At 43.2% G+C, this 19968-nt stretch overlaps 1 protein-coding gene across 2 annotated transcripts in view; it reads right to left on the bottom strand.

Annotated features, from left to right (window-relative positions):
• Positions 1-17148, bottom strand: part of peli1b (pellino E3 ubiquitin protein ligase 1b) — a 42760-nt gene extending 25612 nt beyond the window's left edge. For both annotated transcript variants that reach the window (XM_008302487.1, XM_008302489.1), the window contains exon 1: positions 16768-17148. The gene's annotated coding sequence lies outside the window, so the exon portion shown is untranslated. The remainder of the gene's footprint in view (positions 1-16767) is intronic.
• Positions 17149-19968: the final 2820 nt, after the last annotated feature.

Genomic DNA, 19968 nt, shown 5'->3' with positions numbered 1-19968 from the left:
GGTAAAACTAGCGGTTTATGGTAAAGTCATACAAGCTGCCACCCACCTCGACTTCCTCTTGCTTTGGGGTCAGGTTTCTGTTTCTCGGTGCAAACCCCGGCTTAAAGCACGAAGGCTATACGGCTGCACAGTGACGAGGCAGAGCAAAGGATGCCCTGATACAACCAAACACCACGGCACACACTTCAGAGTCAGAGTGGACACACAAACTCAGCAGGAGACACAAATTTAGCCGTAGGCACGAATACCAATTAAATTCCAATCAAATAACTGTATTTACCTGTTGTTTCAAACATGGCTGCCCACAGTTTACAAACACATAAACACTATATTTTCTCATCGTAATGTTAGCCTGAACAAGCTAATTACTACTCATGACGTTATAAGATGCGAACGGTTTGCCCACATTTTATTAATATAAAGCTAAAGACTGAAGTTTTGAGCGGCTGAGATAAGTCAAAAATGCGCTGTGGCACTTCTGCTTCGTACCGGCTTTTCGTCATCTCCGATTTTTTTTATCCGCGATCATCCGACTCAAATAAGAACCATCTCCACATGGCCGCCGTTCTACATGTCGGTATTGCTGTGAATGCCGGTGTCAAATGAAAAGTGCTGTCCAGTTTTTAGAATTTTGGCTATAATTCGGTACCAAAGTCCCACAAAATCACCCCGTCATTAGTTTGGCTAAGTCAAAAGTCACTATTCATTATTCTACAACATCTTACAAGACCAAGTCCCCCATGGATTTATTTCTTTTTTTTATATATATTTTTTTGGCTTTTGCCTTTATTTAGAGCAGTAGAGGGAGACAGGAAAGGGGAGAGAAGAATGGGGACAGACCTGCAGCAAAGGGTCGTGAGCGGGATTCGAACTCACGACCGCTGCATCGGGGAACTACAGCCCCTGTTCATGGGCCGCCCACTCTACCAGGTGAGCTATAGGGGGGCCCTGGATTTATTTCTTATGTTGTTTTATTATCAGCTCCAGTCTGCTTGTTTGTTTATTGTTGTTTACCTTCAATATTCTTTGCATTGGCTGTTTACAGATGTCGGTGCATTATATTGTAATTAATCTGCGCCCCCGTTGAATCCAGATGAAGCAAAGCGAGGTTCAGAGTAAACAAGAGATGTTGGAAGTGAGCGTGCTCAGCTGATCTACCTCACGCTGTTAAGAATCCCGCTGACCTCGCCTCGTCCAACAAAAGCTTTCTTTGTCAAATTCCCACTCGAGGAGGAACCTCAACCCACTTAACCCGTGTCCTGTTTGGAAAGCAGAGTGAGCGTCGCAGCTCGGTGGAAGAGAAAAGGCAAATCCACGTGCCGGAGCTTGAAGGCCTTGAGGAGGAACGAGCCTTCAAGGAAAAGAGGTGATTGCTTCTGCAGTCAAGCAGCCTGCAGTGAAAAGGTCACCTGGGAGGCATAACGGCGAACCTGAAGTGTAATTTCTGTGGAGGTCCAGAGCGTAGCAGCACATTTCTGTCACAATATTCACTTCGCTGAGGTGCAAATGTTTGTGTTGGATTTTAACAATATGCAACGGCCGTCATGCGATGTGTTGTGATGTGCTGCCAGCCGAGCCTCCGCAGAAACATTCCCAACTCAGTAAATTAAATTAACGAGTCGGGAAAAGTACACACATTTATTCCATTTCACAGACTAAAAATGTTTTCTCTTTGATCTAAACATATGACATAATATACAAATATTGAAGTGTTTTAATGGGAAAATGAGAAACACAGCGGCAGCAGTCGTCTGCGTTACCGTGTGAAATTGACTTTTGTCAGAATTTCACAGCCGTAAACTCCAACTTACAAGACCTTTAATCAGCGAGGGGTGAGGGTACAGCCTCCTACGAGCTACAGGTTATTTTAACATCATAAAAAGCTTCCCTGAAGCACTACAAAGCAACCTCAGTTAGAGGCTCCACCATGAACTTAGAGGGTGGAGTTGAACATCTACAATTAGCTTGAATTTCCTCCAATCATACTGAGAAACAGAAGAGAAAAAAATTGCATTCAGCTTGATAACAGCTGAGGTTTTTCTAAGAGAGGACCTCCGTGTGAGCCAGCACCACGTCAATACCTCAAATCAGAAACCTCAACTTCCTGAGACAAACACCAGCTGCTCGGTGGGAGAGTCAACCAGCCAGCAAGTCTTCAGCGAGTCAGCCAGCTCGCGGATAGAACCGATCAGAACCCAGCTCATCAGCCACATGTCCGTGTGTGAAGTGGAACTGATGCCTCTTCACCTACGAGAAGAGCCGGCATAATGTTTGTGTAAGCGAGGACTCTAAATAAATTGTTAGCTCTGTCTTTTCAGATCCACAGACTGAACCGTGCCAACCGAGGGAGCGGCTGCTGAGACAGCCTTTTACATAACTGATCGGTCACGGTATTAATCTCCAGAGCACCGAGCCAGCGTGTATTAAGCAAGACACCGAAACCCGCCAGAGATTACAACCAAATGTGAAACAACATGTAAGGTTTGGGGGCAGATGGCAGAGTTAAAAAAAAAAAAAAAGGAGGCCGTATGGATCTGGATATCAGTCATCTGTTTATGGGCTCGAACGAAGGGAAGCGCATGGGATGAAAGGCTTCCTACAGTTTCTTGGAATGTCTTTCATTGTTTTTCCAAGCGGTGACTAAAATGGAGCATTATGCAGCACATCATGGTTTTACGACCGTAGGAAAAGGGAGGACTGCCGGGTCTGACCGTAAACCTCATCCCAGCAAAGTGGGGCTGCAGTTAAAAACAGTTTCATCCTGACGACACTCAACAACAAGTCAAAGCGTGTGTCAGCCCTACAAATTATGGTCAAGAATTTGGGAGATTTCCGCTCCGGTGTAGGAGGCTGTGTGTGCGCATCAGTAGGGGTTTTTTAATCCACTGAGAGTGTTTGTAATTGATGTGAAATGCATTTTGTGTGTGTGTGTGTGTGTGTGCGAGCTGGTTTCCAGACGCTCTGGGTCTGCAGTGTGTAGAGTTGCACGGCTTGGTCAGTGGAGAGGGATTGGTTTGCACACTGTCAAGATTAGACGCTCGATGACTCGGAAACTGATCTGCGAGGAGGAGGAGGGGGAGCCGGCAAACCTGACGCCAGATTCTCTTTTCTTTTGTTTTTTTGGCGTCCATTTTGCCTCCTTCTTGGTCAAACTTGAGCGATCGATGAACGTGAACAGTTGGCATCGACATTACAGAGCATGAACAGGAAGGAAGAAGGAGGAGGAGGAGAGCTCCATCCCAGTCACCGGGGACACGGGAGGAAAATGTTCCTTCTCTTCCTGAGTTTTTCTAAAATGTACTGAAGCGTTTTTCTAGAACCGAGGAGTTCCACTTAAGTCTTGTCCACATCGTACGTGGGCACGTCACTTTTTGGGAAATTCCTTCCAGGGTGAAGACTTTGCTTTACCTCCTTTGTTTGTTATGTGCAATGGTGGACATGGGAAAAATAAAATAAATGAAAATATGTCCTCCTAGTCTGACAGAACCTGCTTTTTTTTCAGGCTTCTGATTGGTTAACATTGCTTTAGGGTTATGATTATACCACCCCTGTTGCTCTAGACAGCACTTCATTTGTTTATTTTTGCACTTCTTTGTGGACTCGGATCTTTTTGAGAACACATCTGCACATGTGGACTAGTCCATAGTCTACACCCGTGTTGCTTTTGTCAGCCAAAAAACAAAGAAATGACAAATAAACAAGCACAATGACACAGATAGGTTTCATTGTTCATACAGTTCTTGCCATTTGGAGTGACCAGCAAGCAGTATATTACATTAAGGAAAGTACTGGAAGTTGACCAGGCTTTGGTTGCTGATGCAGTTAATACAAAAAAACTCAATTGGCCTCAATTAGGGGCGACCAGATGGGCTCCAGTGTCTTTCTATATATCTGTAATATCTTTTAGACACAAACAGCCACCCTGATGTTAAGATAAGTTTTTAGTAAAAGATGTACTTTAACTAGAAACGCCACAGTCCTGCTCAAACTGGCTAAAATAACTGTAAAAGCAAAACAGAAGATCAAACAATCACAAAGCAGTGATTAACGATGATCCTCCCTTCTCAAGATAATCAGGAAGTACATTTTTTCTGTCGTGCACCACAGCAGCCAAAGCACTGCTGCCAAACTAGACAAAAATCTCAAATCTGTCAGCGTTTGGCGAACGCCTCGTGCTAATTTTCCATCCTGCTCACACTCTCTTCTGGTGGCGTGAACAGGATTTCAGAAATAGGGCTCCCACACCTCCTCCATTTTAAAAATTCCGGGTTTTGTATTTGTTCGCTGCGATGTAAACATATTTATGGATGTGTTCTCAACTAGCTCATAATCTCTCCGTTTCCCTGTCACTGGCGACTGTCCATCCTGCCTCCAATGGGAAGAGATCAGACTCATTTCCATTCACACACCAGGTCTCCAATTTTCTGTCTCAAAATAAACCCACAATCAGCACTGGCACACAAAAATAATTTCCATCCAGAGGAACTATAAACCAACAGAGGACCTTGTGACAGGGAAATTCGCTGGCTGATGCAACGTTACAGAAAATTAATGTAGCTTGAATTACACCTCCTGAAGCTGAGCTGGGTGTACGCAGACAGATAAGACAGCTTTATCAATACGCACCAGGGATGCACCGCTGAGTGCTAGTTTCAATAACAGAAATAAAATAATAGTGTTTACTATGTGTGAGTGCATGAAGCATGATTTACATTTAAGCACCATCATTTTAGATACTTTACCGATTGAACACACAGAAACGGGCAAACATTTACATCTAACCGTAGGCATGCCCGAAGCTCTGCCTGCTCCAATGTGATTTACACAAAGCCAATGTGTCGATGCACACGGGAAGTCCCAATTCCCTGCCCACTCACAGGCAGACACACACTTCTCATGTTCAATGGTCCCTGGAGGTCCTCCACTGTGTTTCAGATGTGTGTGGTCCAGTATTTACACCGTGATGGATGGAAGCCCACTGCTGGCCAGAATCACATGAGCCCCGTGACACATCGCTCGAGAGGAAGGAAGGAATAACAGCGGGCACACTCAGCAGATAAGACGGCCACGTCCAGGTCAGAGAAGACAAGGTTCTGCTCATTTAAGTCTTAGTAACGAAGCTTAAACACACCTCACAAGACACACCCGAGAGCACACATGGAGCTCCTTTGTCAGACAACAACCTTATGGTGGTTTAGCGTCTAGCGAGACTGCAGCAGTACGGCAAAATGTTCTGTATGAAATATACCTTTTTATCTCAATACATCATTTAAGAAATATGTCTGTAGAGCTACCAACAGGGAACATATAACAAGCCTGGGCTACGCCTACTCATCCTGCCGACCTCCAGCAAGCTACCAAACTGCTAAAACCGTTGACTTTATAAAACACGTAGTCTCGCTTTTGCCAGCCCATTTTTGTAGAACACAATGTCCTGGCTGCAACTCGCTGCTCCGCTATAGGAGGAACGACGCTCTGGCTCGATTGAATTTCTTTAAACAAATCAAAGTCGTCATGGGCAGAGCTCAGCGAAGGATGCAGCTCCCGTGTTCCTCTTAAAAACAGTGACGGTGGAATTGCTTTGCATGCAGGGAGAGGGGCACTGTGATTAAAATGGATAATCCACAGAAAAAAGAAAAAAAAAAAATACTAGAAGGGATGCCCAGGCCTCTGCAAAACTTGACATTTCCAGTGTGGTATGTTGCTGCTTGGAGGTTGTTGCTGTTGTTTCACATAGCAAAGAAAACAATAACATACAAAAGGGAAGCACAAATAGTCAAGTTAAAGTCATGCACTCCAGAGAAAACAATCTAAATTGGCATCAAAATAGACAAACTACTCATGAAAAGAACACCATAGCTATTAAAGGTTGGGCTAATTTGAATGGTTTATATACTGCTGGGTGGAGTCCTGTGTTATCTTAACCTATAAACGTGTATCTGAAGTGCTTTGTTGAATATGTTTTACATTATTATTGCATTATAATCAGAACACACAAAGAAACTTAAACAGAAATGTAATTGTAGTGAAGTACAAGTGTAGAATAACTGAAAACACTACAGTTAATCAGATTTATTTTCTTGATTTTAATCTTTTGGTTTACTGAATGCCAGCAAATAGCAAAAAAAATGGCAGCTACAGCTTCCTTTCTTAATGGTAGAAAAACAGTTGAAGCCTGTAGGTCTAGTCATCATATTTACTCCCTGCAGCAGCTTATGGCCACCTAAGCACAAGGATTATTTGATTACCACCAAATCTGTCTTCGGCGGGTCTTGGTTTTGTTGTCGGGCAGAACAGTAATTCCTTCTTGAGTCGACCAAACGCCATAAACGTAGATGTGAACAAACGCAAGACTTTAGTGTAATGTGTGATGAACATCCTGCTTACTCAGGATGGCGCGCACATGCTCGCTAAGACGGCAAATAAAAAATTAATTAGCTTCAGCCCATCTGTCATTTTTTATGTGAGGTCGATTAAATTTCCTCCCTTTTTAAGGAAACATATTACAAGACATCCACACTGTGCGGTGTCTGGCCTCTCTGCAGTAACCATTAGCGTACACCAGAGACCTTATAAACTTGTACACAAAGCAGACCACTTCCCCATGTGCTGCTTTCAACACAGGGTCTACATGGCTACTGAAGTCGCCAATATTAAGCCACACTGAGCTACTTTTAAGAGGATCTTCCATAGCTGCGACTATGACGGAAAAAAGGAGTAGTCGGTAACAAGGCCGATTAGAATAATCCACTTGGGCCCGATGCCAAGCACTTGACCAGAGGAAGCGTTGCCACAACAATGCTCACACTCATCAGCTATGAACAGCCAGGCATGAAATATGTGGAGCGGGTCAGGAAAAGGACTTGAACATTAGACACAAGGTGAGGAATGTAAACCCGAGCTGTGCTGTTGAAAGCAGATGTGAACGTAGTGAAGATGGCATCGGGAGCCACTGGGCCTCACACTCAAACCGAGCCCACCAGGACACATGCTGATATGTTCCATAAACGCTGCTGAAAAGCCGACATGCATCGCACGCCCGCGACCGGCTTCGACCGTGAACACGACACGTCAACCGAGGCACCGATCCCCCGTCGGGCAAACACGCATTTATAACTTCAAAAGTATGCTAAGTGCACCCAGGACGAGATCTTTCCTGGTGCACGGCGGCACCGTTCGCACCTCCGCCCAGCGGTCCTAAAAAGGCAGACTGGAGTCGGACCCTTCGGCGCCAAATTCCTGCTGAGAATTAAATTAACTCATCAAAACAAACTACCGGTTGCTCTGGAGGCTCCGAGGGACTGGCACCACCCCAGAATCCGGGATGTGGGACCAAAACAGGGTCCGCGGTTCGAGGCCGAGGCCCCGGGCGGCCGAGCGGACAGGAAAACAGTCAATCCTCTGTGAAACGAGGTGAATCTGACTCATGACTGATGTGTCATGTCATCCCAGTGTTTCCGTCTTTCCGTTATACAGCCTAATATAAGCAGCTTAGGAAGAGTAATTAAAAACAGTGGCGGTTCCTGTTTTATTTTCTTCTTTTTTTCTATGAATAATGTTTGGAATATCCTTGTGAATCCGACTTCCCAAAATCTTGCTTGGTCTGCGTCAAATTAAAAAGAATTAAATAAGCCTTGATTCTTGAAAAGTGGCTTAAACAGGAAACCCCGTTTTATCTGGTGGGTGGAAGAAATGAACTCCACATAATCTGTAGACCAACACAAAACCGTTTGTCGGACATTTCCAGCAAACGGTTTGACGTTACATAATGTTGCTATGACCAGTGTTATATTTCAAGTGTGTTAAGCTTAATTCCTTTGATTATTATTCCCGTATTGTCCCCATAATTCAGCAAGTTTGTCACTGACATCTCTAAAAGCATGAACGAGTAGGGCATCGATACAGCACAGAGAGACAATACTTTGTTAATTGCTTAATCATTTAATCTATAAAGCTCTAAAAACTATTCAAATGTTGTTTGTTTTCCCACCAACAGTCCTAAACTCTGAGATCTTCTATTTATTACCATGCAAGCCTGAGAAAACATTCACACTTGAGATACCAAACACAACAAATTCCTTACATTTTTGCTTTTAAAAAAAAACTCAATGTCCTTTATTTGTTTAAGCTCTTTCAAAACTATGTGACAGCACCATTGGTTAGATGTAGTTTTACTCCAGGAAGTACAGACTGACTGGAGTCGGACGATGCCCTGGACGCTGTAGCATGGTGCGCTGCCAAAAAGAAGAGCGACTAACAGTGTTTTTTGGTTTCGGCTGGAGCTGGAGTGTGTTAAAAAGTTGCCGTGACAGTTTGTTCCTGTGGTTCTCTGTCCACTTTGTAACCAAGGGCTGCTGTTTTCAGTTTCCAGGGCTGCTCCGCTGTCTGCTTTGACAGAGCGGCCTACTGGTTTTCCTGCGAGCGGCACCGGGAGGAGGCTAACCGATGACAGAAGGCTGGAGGGGGGGGAGAGAAATTGGAGGGCTGCTGTTCGAATTACAGCCTCATCAATGATTCAGTAGGAAGAGCGCAGACCGGTGTATACACACAGACAACAAACAGCGCTGTTGGTGGACGTGCAACGAGACACAAACCCAAGCAAGCTCCTGGACGCGCAAAAAATAAAAAATAAAAATGGCACAATCACAGATGCAGACATACAGTGTAAGCCCCCGAGTGCCTGCGCTTGCTGTGCAATCAGACACTGGTGCATGCAGCAAACAGTGAAATGTGTGCAGTCATGCATGCAAGGACTTGTTGTACTTGAACTGGATATGTACACACGTGGATGTATGGTCATATGTACACGCAATTAAACACAGAGTCGAGTTTCCATCGCCTACGCTCACTTGCATTCAATTCCTGGAGCTCCGGCCTGACACTGACCTTAAACCAACTCTTTACCCGGACGCTGAAGTCTTTTTGTTTGTTCCTTTTCTTATATGTGTTGAAGGTATGTTTTGACTGTTGCATCTATGTTTTGTCCTCTTTCTGTTCTTCATGCGGTGATGTAGCTCAGGTCCTTCCTGTTTGGTGACACCATTAAGTTGCCTTCTGCTCTATACTTCTGTGACTCTGCTACGTCATTTTTCTGTTCAATCAACACCTGTGGCTGAAGAGGAATGCCTCCTCGGTTTTTTTCTTGTTTTTGTTTTTTTGGGAGGGGGGAATTCAGGGTCAAAGGACAGAGGAGGTTGTATGCTGAACAGAATTTAAAACCCTCTTTGTGATTTACGACACTGGGGTAAATATTTAAAACTGACTTGTTTTTGGTTTCTGCGTGACTCCCACAATGTGCACCCAGATTAATGTCCCCACAGCATCAGGAATACACAAACCAGGGACTTGCACATGTAAGTGTCACCTCTTGATTGTACAAACGGGCAACACGACCTACCTAGAAGCAGAAAACATTGTAGAAATGTGTGTGTGTGTGTGAGCGCAAAATGATTCACTTACATTCAAGGGTAAACGAATACAGCCTTTTGTAAAAGCTATGATGGACTTTAATGCGTATTTAGGAACATGTGATGATGTAAATAACTTGAAAAAAGGTCAATGAAACCTCTTTATCGAGGGTGTTATTGAGGTCAGCGTGTGTCAACATATCTCTATAACAGCAGAAGTAATACTGAGGCTGCCATGGTTTGCTTCTTCATCGCTGACTTTTTGCTCTGCTTTCTGTCACTTCAGCCATTTGATAGTTTACATCTGTTTGACAAATAACTGATATTGCAGTGTGTTAAAAAAAAGGATCCTCTGCTCTTTTCACCGCTTCATCTACACTGTATGTGAAACACTGAAAAGCTTTTACATTCCAGAGATAAACACAGTTTGTGACTGATTCCTGCTCTGTGATTAATGAGCATCATTATTCATTATCACTTTCGGGTGGTCATTTTCTGCTTTGGTTACACATTCATCATTTGTTTGATGGGAAAAATTCAGTGTTTGCAAATGTGAGAAAGTCGAATTCGCTGTCAGTGCTCGCTTATTGTTTTTGAGGAAGGAATTCCAAGGACAGATGTGAGCTGCAGCAATTTCGTATTGATTAACTGGGTTTTATAGTTCTGAATGGTCTATCAACAACTGTCATTAGGCCCACAGCAGTTAGGCCGACTGTAAACACTGCAGTGGGCTGCTTTCCTACCAACGATAATAAATGATTTGGAGCACATTTAGAGACTGAAATATCTGAGGAATATTACTTCACGTCGAGGCCAGCTACAGTTGTAAACAAGTGAGATAGAGATATAGGAGGCCAACAATTCAGTTTCCACATCAGCTAAACTAAAAGTCAGTAACTACAGAAAAAAACCAATGGGGGGAAAACAGTTGCATGCTGAAGGCTGATTCACGTTTCCGTTCACCATCCGTTCCTGTTTGGGTCCTTGCAGTGTTGCTGAACGGTTGTGTTTCCCTGAGGAGGTAACAGGGAGTGGTTAGTGTAGGTCTAATTGTGCTGCACCTGGTCATAGTTTGTAATCATTAGCCTATTGTCCAGCCAAATGAAACGAGCTAATGCTTAGCGCTGCTAGCGCTCAGGCTACGGCGGAGTTAGTTTGGGGTTTTGGCATCGCTTCCACCTCAGACTTCTGGCTCCTTCTCCTTCACATTGTAAAATAAAACAGACTTAACATTTCTGGAAGTGACTGGGACTTTAAGTTTATCTTTGCTCTAAACAACAGTTTTACATATTATGTATCTAATGACGTTTAAGAATTGCCAATTCTTCTTGTGTTTCATATCTCAGCATCTTTCAGCATTTGTTATGTTGAGTACAAGGGCCATAAGACTGATTATTTAATGGATTTCCAGCAATTACTGCCCAGTCTTTCTCTGCATTAATGGAAACAGCAGTCCTCCCTGAGGAAACCATAGCGTCAACAAGTTACACACTCGGCCATTTGTCTGTGTGTATGTGTGTGATGATGTACACATCAAGCTCATTTGAGACAGGAAGGCTGGAAAGTGAGGCAGGAAATGGTGATCAAGCCTGATCAGAGGAAGGCTGATAATGACAGGCCCTTGTGTACATCTGAAAACGTGCATGTGTGTTTGTAAGGCGCTAAATTATATCGGCGGCTTCACCTGCAGATGTTTGTGTGAACACAGGAAGGAGGCCACAGCGACGGTATCTCCACAATCAGGTGTTGTGCATAACCTCAACAGCACTTTCAGTTTCTGCTCATAAGGGTGGTGAATTCTGGTGATACAAATGTAAAGTGTGGCCCTCCAATCACCAGGCTGTGATGTGAGCCTGGGTGGAGGTGTAGCACACACCATCAGAGACACACCCACAACAGAAAGAGGAAAAATTAAGACAGTGGTTGGTCTATCTGAGGGGCCATTATTCACAGCAGGAAAAGGACAGACCCATCCACATCTGGGACATTTCTCTAGCACAAGGTTCCTCCAAAGTGGTTTAAGCCAGAACCAAAGTTAAACCAGTTTAGCTTACTGGGTTTTCAGTTACTTAAGCATACTTTGTTAGAAAAATGTACAGATGACTGCCAGTGAGGTTAACATAGATTCAATGTCAATGCCGTTAACCCCCCAAAGGTTGATAGTGAGTCAGGAAAAACCTTGTACCCACCACTGTGGTACATTAGGAATAACTGTCAGGCAGTCCTGCTCTTCCGTAATAAATCCATTAGGATGTCCACCATGGTACATTATCACTTTAATGCATGTAGAAAAATAAAACTCCTCTTTTTCCATCTAACCCATTTGGTGTTACATGTCTTCCCGTTAATCCGTCCCAGCGGAGCTTCAGTGGTTAAAAGCTGCATTTTTGTTTTTGGTATTTATTATTAAAACGTTTTTCATCAGCGTGTGTCAGCACATCTTTGACATTAACAACCATTTCTTTCCTAGAGCTCCACCAACTTTTACAAATAAGGATTCTATTCATGAAATCAACTGACGTACCGTAAGCGCTAATAAAGCTGCCAAAAACAGGGACTGGACTGGTGAAACAGCCTCGCTATGTTTCGCTGCCCGCTCTCCGTCACTCGTCTGACTCAGGTAGTTGCAGCCGGAGAGAACGTCTTTGTGAGGAAATGAAGGAAAGACACAAAGACAAACTTCATCCTCGTGGAACAAAATGAGTGACCAAGCTGACCCCTGTGCAAAAATACACAACTAAAATAGCTCCTCGAGTAAAATCTCCTCTCCGTGGACGAGTGAGAGTAAGACAGGTGAAGAAAGCAGGCGTTCATAGGCGGAGAAAGGACGACACATCGTTGTGAAATCTCTGCTCAGCTCTTGTGCAGGTGTACTTTCTCAGCTCACACGTCTTGTATTGTCTTTTTTCACTATACAATCGTTATGTGCGTTACTGCTATTGCATTCAAGAGACCATATTCATCCATAATTCATACGGTTTACAATAAACTGATTTCTCCACAGCCTGAATTTACATAATTTATATGATAATGTAGATGTGTGGTGACCTACAGGAAGAATTTTATTAGCGCCAGAAAATAATAGGAAGGAAAATGGAGGCTTTTTGGCCTCAACGATGCATTTATGCAGCAACTTCTGCTCTCACTTGCACTTAGTTCTAACTTTTGTTTCCCTGCCACACCAACCGAAGTCAGATTTCTGTCTCTTTACCATCTATTCAGACGGCAAGAACTATGAACTATGCCCACAAAATTATACGATATGGGTTCTTTCTGTTGCCAAATAAATGAGCTGAGCCAAGCCAAATAGCATTTTGAGCAAAGAGATAACAACGAAGACACAGCCAAAGTTTTCAAGGTGGAGTTTTTCACTTTCTAATTTATGTTTCACGTGTGTCAAGATGTTTACTGTAATGAGACTGCATGAAGGTGTGTTCAAACCGGATCAGAGCTGGATTTCAGGGGGCGTGATGGCATATAAAGCCAACTCAAAGACATTTGGGTAGTAAAACCTGCGAAAAGACATCTTTAAGTTTGCTGAAGATGCTGTAACTTAAGCAACAAACCCTGTCTTATCCTACAGCTTTAAACGATAATACCGGTTTATTTCAACCTGGTCTTTTAGTCATGAATGTGGCTTTTGTGGCTCAGTGAGTCCGACTCACTTTGCAACTCTGTTTTAGAGATTTGGGAAAACAAGGACTCGCTCAAAACAAAAAAACACAACAATATGTCAAGGCAAGCAGCAGCAGCCTCATACAGCTGTTCAAACATAAGCGATTTTTACATGAATCACTTCACACATGCTTGTCTTTGACCAAAAATGAAGCAGCTGCCTGGGATAAGGAGGGGAAAGGAATATTTGTTTAGCACTAATAAGACTGTAATATTCGGTTTTCAGGGTGTACCAATTGAAAACGAGTCACACATGTTCCCCTACGGGCTTACACCAGGGCAGCTTACCACCTAAGTGGCTTGGAGCACGAATGCTTGTTCTGCGCGAGAAACTGACAATGATTCTGACAGAAGGGAGAGCAGAAGAGGATTGTCCTGAGCACGGGCTGCCCGAAGCAGCGCTGTGGAAAAATCGCTGGTGGTTTAATGCTCCCCCTCCTCTTTTATTCCCTACCTTGCAGAAACAAGGCCATAAAATCGTGCCCACTGTCTGACCCACTTTCCGTGACAGACGTAATCTCCCAGCACAAACTTCAGCCTGTTTACCAGCCCGGCAGAGAGTAAGCCGGACCGGGTGGAGTGTGCCAAGCTTCTCACACACAGCGGGGGGAAAGCTGCCGCTCAGCTGTGCCGACGATTACGCCCGCCGAGCTCGCCGGCCCTCCCCGATAAAGCTCCACGCCACAGGCACGTGCACGCAGAAAGATAACTGCAAACGCCAAACAAAAGCCTCCTGTCACGGTGAGCACGCCGTATCATTAAGGTTTAAAGGCGTGCTAACACACAGCTGCTGGGCATGTTGTTGACTTGTTGGTTTGAATCTCAAATATACTCACTCAACATCAAGGTGTTAGTCACCCAATGCTGGCAGCTTTCATCTGAGTAAATATGCAATAAAAGTAGGTTTCTCTCTACAAAGTTTACCCTCAGCTCAGTCCACAGAGGAAATTACAACATTCATTCACTCCAGATCTAAATGCATTTGTTCCATTTGCTTCAGCAATCTCTTTCTCAGCTTAGAGGCGCACACAGTGTAACGTGATGCTATGCTTTTAAAAAATGTATTCTACAATTTCCACCACAGCGGTGATTGTAACACACCTGCCATTTTGAGAAATAACAGGGGCTGGACGCATTACTTAGACTAGACGAAGCGCTCGACTCACCCACACACAACACAAGACAAATCAAATTTGCAGTGGCTTGTTAGAACCACTTAAAATCTATTTTAGCACTTCTTTTGCAACCTAATTCAGACAGGAAAATGTTGTTTCTTTAACCTAATCCTCTAATTTCCTAAATGTTTCCTCACACATGGGCCTCAGAAGTTCTAAAGACTCTCAGAAGTTGGTGCATTTTATGAAAAGTGTTTTGTATTGAAGAAGCAATCTTACACTGTAGCTGCTGCTGCATTCTTTTTTTCCAAAAGTGGATGTAGCTGCAATAACAAAGCTGTTGAATCTCAACTGTTCAAACATTTAAATACTGAAAGTCACATTTATTAGAGTGACAGCGAGGACATCTGTAATTCTCCTTTTAAAAGAGTTTCATGGTCATATTGGAGCACAAATCCTGCCGACTTATACAGGACTATTCCAATCTGTAACTGAAATGAGAGCATCATTGATAAAAACGGAGCTATGAGGGATTTTTTTCTTCGTCCAGTCCAGACCAGGCCGAGACTGGGAGGCCTCTCGGTGTCCCTACAGACCAGGTTACTAAGGATACGAGCAGCACTGAGCCTCCATTAAGACATCAGAGCTCCCTCTGCACTCCCGTCTGACACCATCGGCTCGGGTTTCCTCGCTGAAACTGAGACTCCAGACCGTGTTGGAGAACATACACACACGCATTCAGGGCTGTAGGCAACACACCCTATGCAAATGCACAAACGTCTGCATGCAACACTCGCACTGGCCCCCTGTTACACAACCAACACCGGGTCCCGAGTGTTTGACATTAAAAAGTTTGCCCCATTAATAGTGCTGTGAGAACTTTAAAAAGTCTGCACAAAAACATAACAAATTATTCCTCATCCTGCCTGAAAGCAGGGCAGTAATCTCTTGGCAGGTGCTGCTGCAGCTCTGTTTAGTCAATGCTAAGGATCTGATATGGACCCAAACTATTCAATGAAGGCCGCTTCAAAAGTTATGCTTGCAGAAAATGGATTCCAACAGAGCGCTTTATACGCACGGCTTCGACTGGATGTTTTTACTGCGTTATGGATCTGTAGCTCCAAGTTGTTTTTTGTGGACTCTGTGCTACCTTCTTGTTGTGCTATTTTCCAACCAAATCATACAAATACATGTAGAATTGTGCTGAAAGATATATATAACTTGGTCAGATGATGACAGGGCTGCAACCAACAACTGCATTCTTTGTCAACTAATCTGTTGGTTACTTTCTCAATTAATCAATTAGTCGTTTGGTCTTTAAAATGTCAGAAATGTATTCAAAAAATGCATCCTCAAAGCCCAGGCTGACGTCTTTCAAATGCCACAGCCAAAAGATATTCAGTCTACTGAGACAGAGGAGTAAAGGAACTGAAATTCAGGAAGGTGGACTGAGGGAATTTTAACTTTGCCATTGGACAATTACTCAAACCAATTAGCGAAACGTTGTTGATTAATTTAACAGATGACAACTAATCCATTAATCATTGCAGCTCTAGATGGCAGCTGCATCCCTTACCGTTTTCTAGTGAGCATAACTTTTAGATTAGACACCAAACAGTGCAAAAACCTGCTGCATTGCATTGCAGATTGAATTTCAAATGCTGGTGGGTTCAGATGGCTTCTCAGTCTAATACAGATCAGTCCTGCCGGGTTGGCAAATATGCAAAGCACAGGCCAGAACGAAAACCAAAACTCAAGTTTTTCTGATCTCCCGTGGGCATCCTGGCGCTGCACACGGAGTCAATGCACGCCTGCCTTTTCTGTGGCATCTCCAGCAGCGAAGGGAAGCAGCGAGATCTCTATCAGACGAACCAACTTATCACATCGTCGCTTACAAACTGGGACAGACTGAATGAGACGAAGGGGGAGATAGACAGCACGAGGGGGAAGAAAGAGAGAGGGGGAGGACGGTGAAAGACACAGAGGTGAAATGAGATGGGAGATACAGAAGAAGGAGGAGGAGGAGGAGAAGGAGGAGGAGGGGAGGGGAAGTCATTAACTGGAAATCAAGCTTTAGTAATGTGGAGAGTCCGTGCATTTGCTTAATTCCTTATCAGGCAATGTTCCCTTTCTCACTCAGCCCTGCCTGTGACAGGTCAGCATGCAGGCTGGATGTGATGTAAACTAATACCTGCATCTCTGAAGCCTCCACACACACACACACACACACACACACACACACACACACACACAGAGTCGTGCAGAAGCTTTATCTTTATAGACTTCTGATTTCCAGCGTGATACAGACACAGGTGAGAGCAGGTGCATGTGCAAAACAAAGATCAGCACTTTGCAGCTGCAGCATTGTGTGTGTGCGTGTGGACATTACCAGATGAGGCAAAGCAGCGTTTTTAATTTAAGTGCCAGGTTGAGCCGCTGGCAGGACAAAAGCAGGTGACAGTTGGTAACAGAGAGCTAGCGCTGAGTTAGCCCCCCCGACGGTTAACGGTTGTAGCGCCGCCGTTTTAATTATGAGGCGAAGTCAGGTGGTTTTGTCAACGTCTACTCACCGCGGTGTAAATGATGAAGTCCTCTTATTGTCCCGAGTCTCCGGGTCGCTCTCAGCTTGCTAGCGTCTCCCACCAGCTTCTAACTTGCGGAGGCTAGCGGGCTAGCTAACCGGCACAAGACCGACAAAAAAAAAAAAGAAAGAAAATTTGGTCTTAATTTCTCCGCGTCTTTAACAAAAAAATTAAACCGCACCACGTAGAAATAAAATGGAAGCCAGTGAGGGTTTGTGTTATACGCTGTCCCCTCCGTGGAGCTGGGAGTTGGGAACGCTCACCGTAAACCGGGACATCCACGGGGCTCGGGTTTAAATGACAGCCTCTCCGCGGAGTGCTGTCCTTTGTTGTGAGCATCTCAACGTAAACAGAGCTGACCCGTTCTGCCCGTTCGCTGCCTCTGAGCGTGCGCAGTAGGAGGAGACCGGGGGCGGGGACATACAAAGTGACGCCGCCGCAGAGCATTATGGGAGATGGAGTCTTATTGTGCGCTCACAGCTGGGAGACTCGATTATGTCAGAAGAAAAGTCAAATTTTTGGACTTTAGAAAAACCGATAAAAGTAAAAAAAAAAAGAAAAAGAAAAAAGTTTATCTTTAACAGTAGCTCACAATGGCTTAATTTGTTTTCACTTGTCGCTTTAATTTATTTTCTTTTATTTATTTTAATCATGTTTTTGGTTTCATCCAACACTGCATCGATTTAAATACACCAAATTGTGTTATCTGTCCTTTAAAAATCTCACCATTTCACTACTTTTCTGCATTGTAATTTGGATTTTAAACATTACATTACATTATTAGTGAACTATACAATGTTAGGCAGATTTTACATGCACCATAATATATACTGCCATAGTATTTATTACAGTATAAGATAGTAATAATAATAATAATAAGAAGAAGAAGAAGAAGAAACTTGTCTCTAATTTTATTAAAGTTGGCAGTAATTTAATTTATTTCATACCTTACAACTAGATATTTTATTTATTTATATTCTTTTAATCACATGTGTTCTATGCTGTTCTTCTTCTTTTTCTTTAAAAAAACAAAAACAATTTTAATGCAATTCTTAAGGCATTTTGAATATTTTCTTTATAAAATTTGCTATACAAATAAACTTTTTGTATAACACATTATATTGTAGGGTCTTAAATATAATGTTTAAATTAGCCAGGTGAATTTATACAATAAATAATATTGCTGGGTCTTAATCTAAATATTTAAATTAATAATAAACATATATGAGTAGATATACACAGTTACTTCCCGCAACTGCTGGTTTTCATATTGGTGCTTCACATCCTGTACAAAGTATTACTGTGAGGGAAAAAAAAAAAATATTGTAAATGCAAAATGTATACATGCATTCAAAGCATGCCTGAGTAGAAGTTTAAAAAATGTTTTAAAAAATAATAATAAAAATCTCATGGTATATTTTGGATTTAGGTACTTGCCCCTACTGCTGTCAGACAGATGTAGTGAACTGAAAAGTACACTACCTCCAACATGATAACTGGATTGAAATAGAGAATAAAAATTACAGACTAAACTTCTAAACTCTTGCGAAACTTTCAAAAGTCAGAGCCTCGAATATGAAGAACTTGAGTGAATGCTGCTCTTTTTCCAGTCCACCTTTGGGTGAAATCAATGATCACATGTGTTCAAAGTACAGCGATTCGGTTTGACATGTACCAGACGGCACCGTGAACTCGACTCCAACACCGCTAAGACCTTCAGCAGCTCTTTCGCCTCCTCTTTGAAGTGACTACGTGAGATTTGTGGCCCACAGACATGCATGAGTCTGTCCTCCTCAGGTGCCCCTTCATGCTCACTTTCACTGAAAACACCTCGCATACCACGAGTGCTTAAACTTTCAGCCTGGGTGGACCTCAGTGGAATGAAACAGGGCTTGTATAACCGTCTGTGTTGCTGTCACCTCTGACTTTATCTTCACCTCCAGAATGCTGCATGACCTCATTCCTCCTGTTTGTGCATGTGTGAATATGCAGGTGTGTGGGTGTTTTCCTCAAGTGTAGCTGTGGAAACCAACGTAACTGTATTAAACCTGGTAGGATTTCTGCTTTACATTGGTTCAGTAGGCAATGTTTAGTTTTTGAGCCAAAAGAATGCAGTGTACGGCCCCTGATGAAGCTACAGCAAGCTTAAGAAGGATGCAAGAATTAGAAAGTGGTATGAATTTTAATACAAATTTCACAAACTAGGTGGTTAGCACCGTCGCCTCGCAGCTAGAAGGTCGCTGGTTTGTGTCCCAGTGAGGACACCCGGGATCTTTCTGCATGGAGTCTCCATGTTCTCCCCGTGCAGCGTGGGTTCTCTCCGGGTTCTCCGGCTTCCTCCCACAGTCCAGAAACATGCTGAGGTTAATTGGTGATTGTAAATTGTCCGTAGGTGTGAATGTGAGTGTGCTTGGTTGTCTGTCTCTAAGTGTAGCCCTGTGATAGACTGGTTACCTGTCCAGGTGAACCTGCCTTCACCCTGAGTCAGCTGGGATAGACTCCAGCCCCCCACCACCCTAGTGAGGATTAAGGTGTATAGATGATGGATGGATGGATTTCACAAACTAAGCAGTCAACAGAGTTTAAGACTCTGCTTGTTTAATTTTGTTAAAATCTTTCCTGCTTTTGCTATAAACACTGAAACCAGAAATCCACAGCGCAGTCACTATTGCAAGCTAATGCAATATTTGTTTCATATGGGCACAAACTCTCTAGTTTGTGTTATCAAACAGTGCACAGCACAGCACCTGCATATATAAGAAATGTTTATGCATGTTTATGGTGAAATCGTTTTGCACATATCAGCAACTCAGCAGCCGGTAAAAATATTAATTAATCAAAGTCTGCAGAGAAAATGCAACAAGTTTTTTCTACATTTGCTTTTGCAGTGAGTAGAAATCATTTGAAATTGCTTCATCTGCATCAAAAGAACCTGGTGGCCTTAAACATGCAATCAATCTGTATCAAAAACTATTCACATGTTCTTGAGCTGTGGCCCAAATTCTGTCAAAATCTGAGCAGTAGTTGTTGCAATAATCTTGATAAACTGCACAGGTGGGATACACACTAGCCCTGCACGTAATCACTGTCCAGGTAAGCCTTCACTGTTCAGGCAAAGAAAAGCAGCAAAGAAAGAAAACTTAACCCCTTAGAAATAGCTGTGAATGCTGCATGTTACGTAATGCTTGG

Source organism: Stegastes partitus, unplaced genomic scaffold (genome assembly GCF_000690725.1).
Source record: "Stegastes partitus isolate 25-593 unplaced genomic scaffold, Stegastes_partitus-1.0.2 Scaffold1822, whole genome shotgun sequence".
Classification (NCBI taxonomy): Eukaryota; Metazoa; Chordata; class Actinopteri; family Pomacentridae; genus Stegastes; species Stegastes partitus.
Note: the sequence above shows the minus strand (reverse complement) of the source record. Positions and strands in the feature narration are given on the sequence as shown.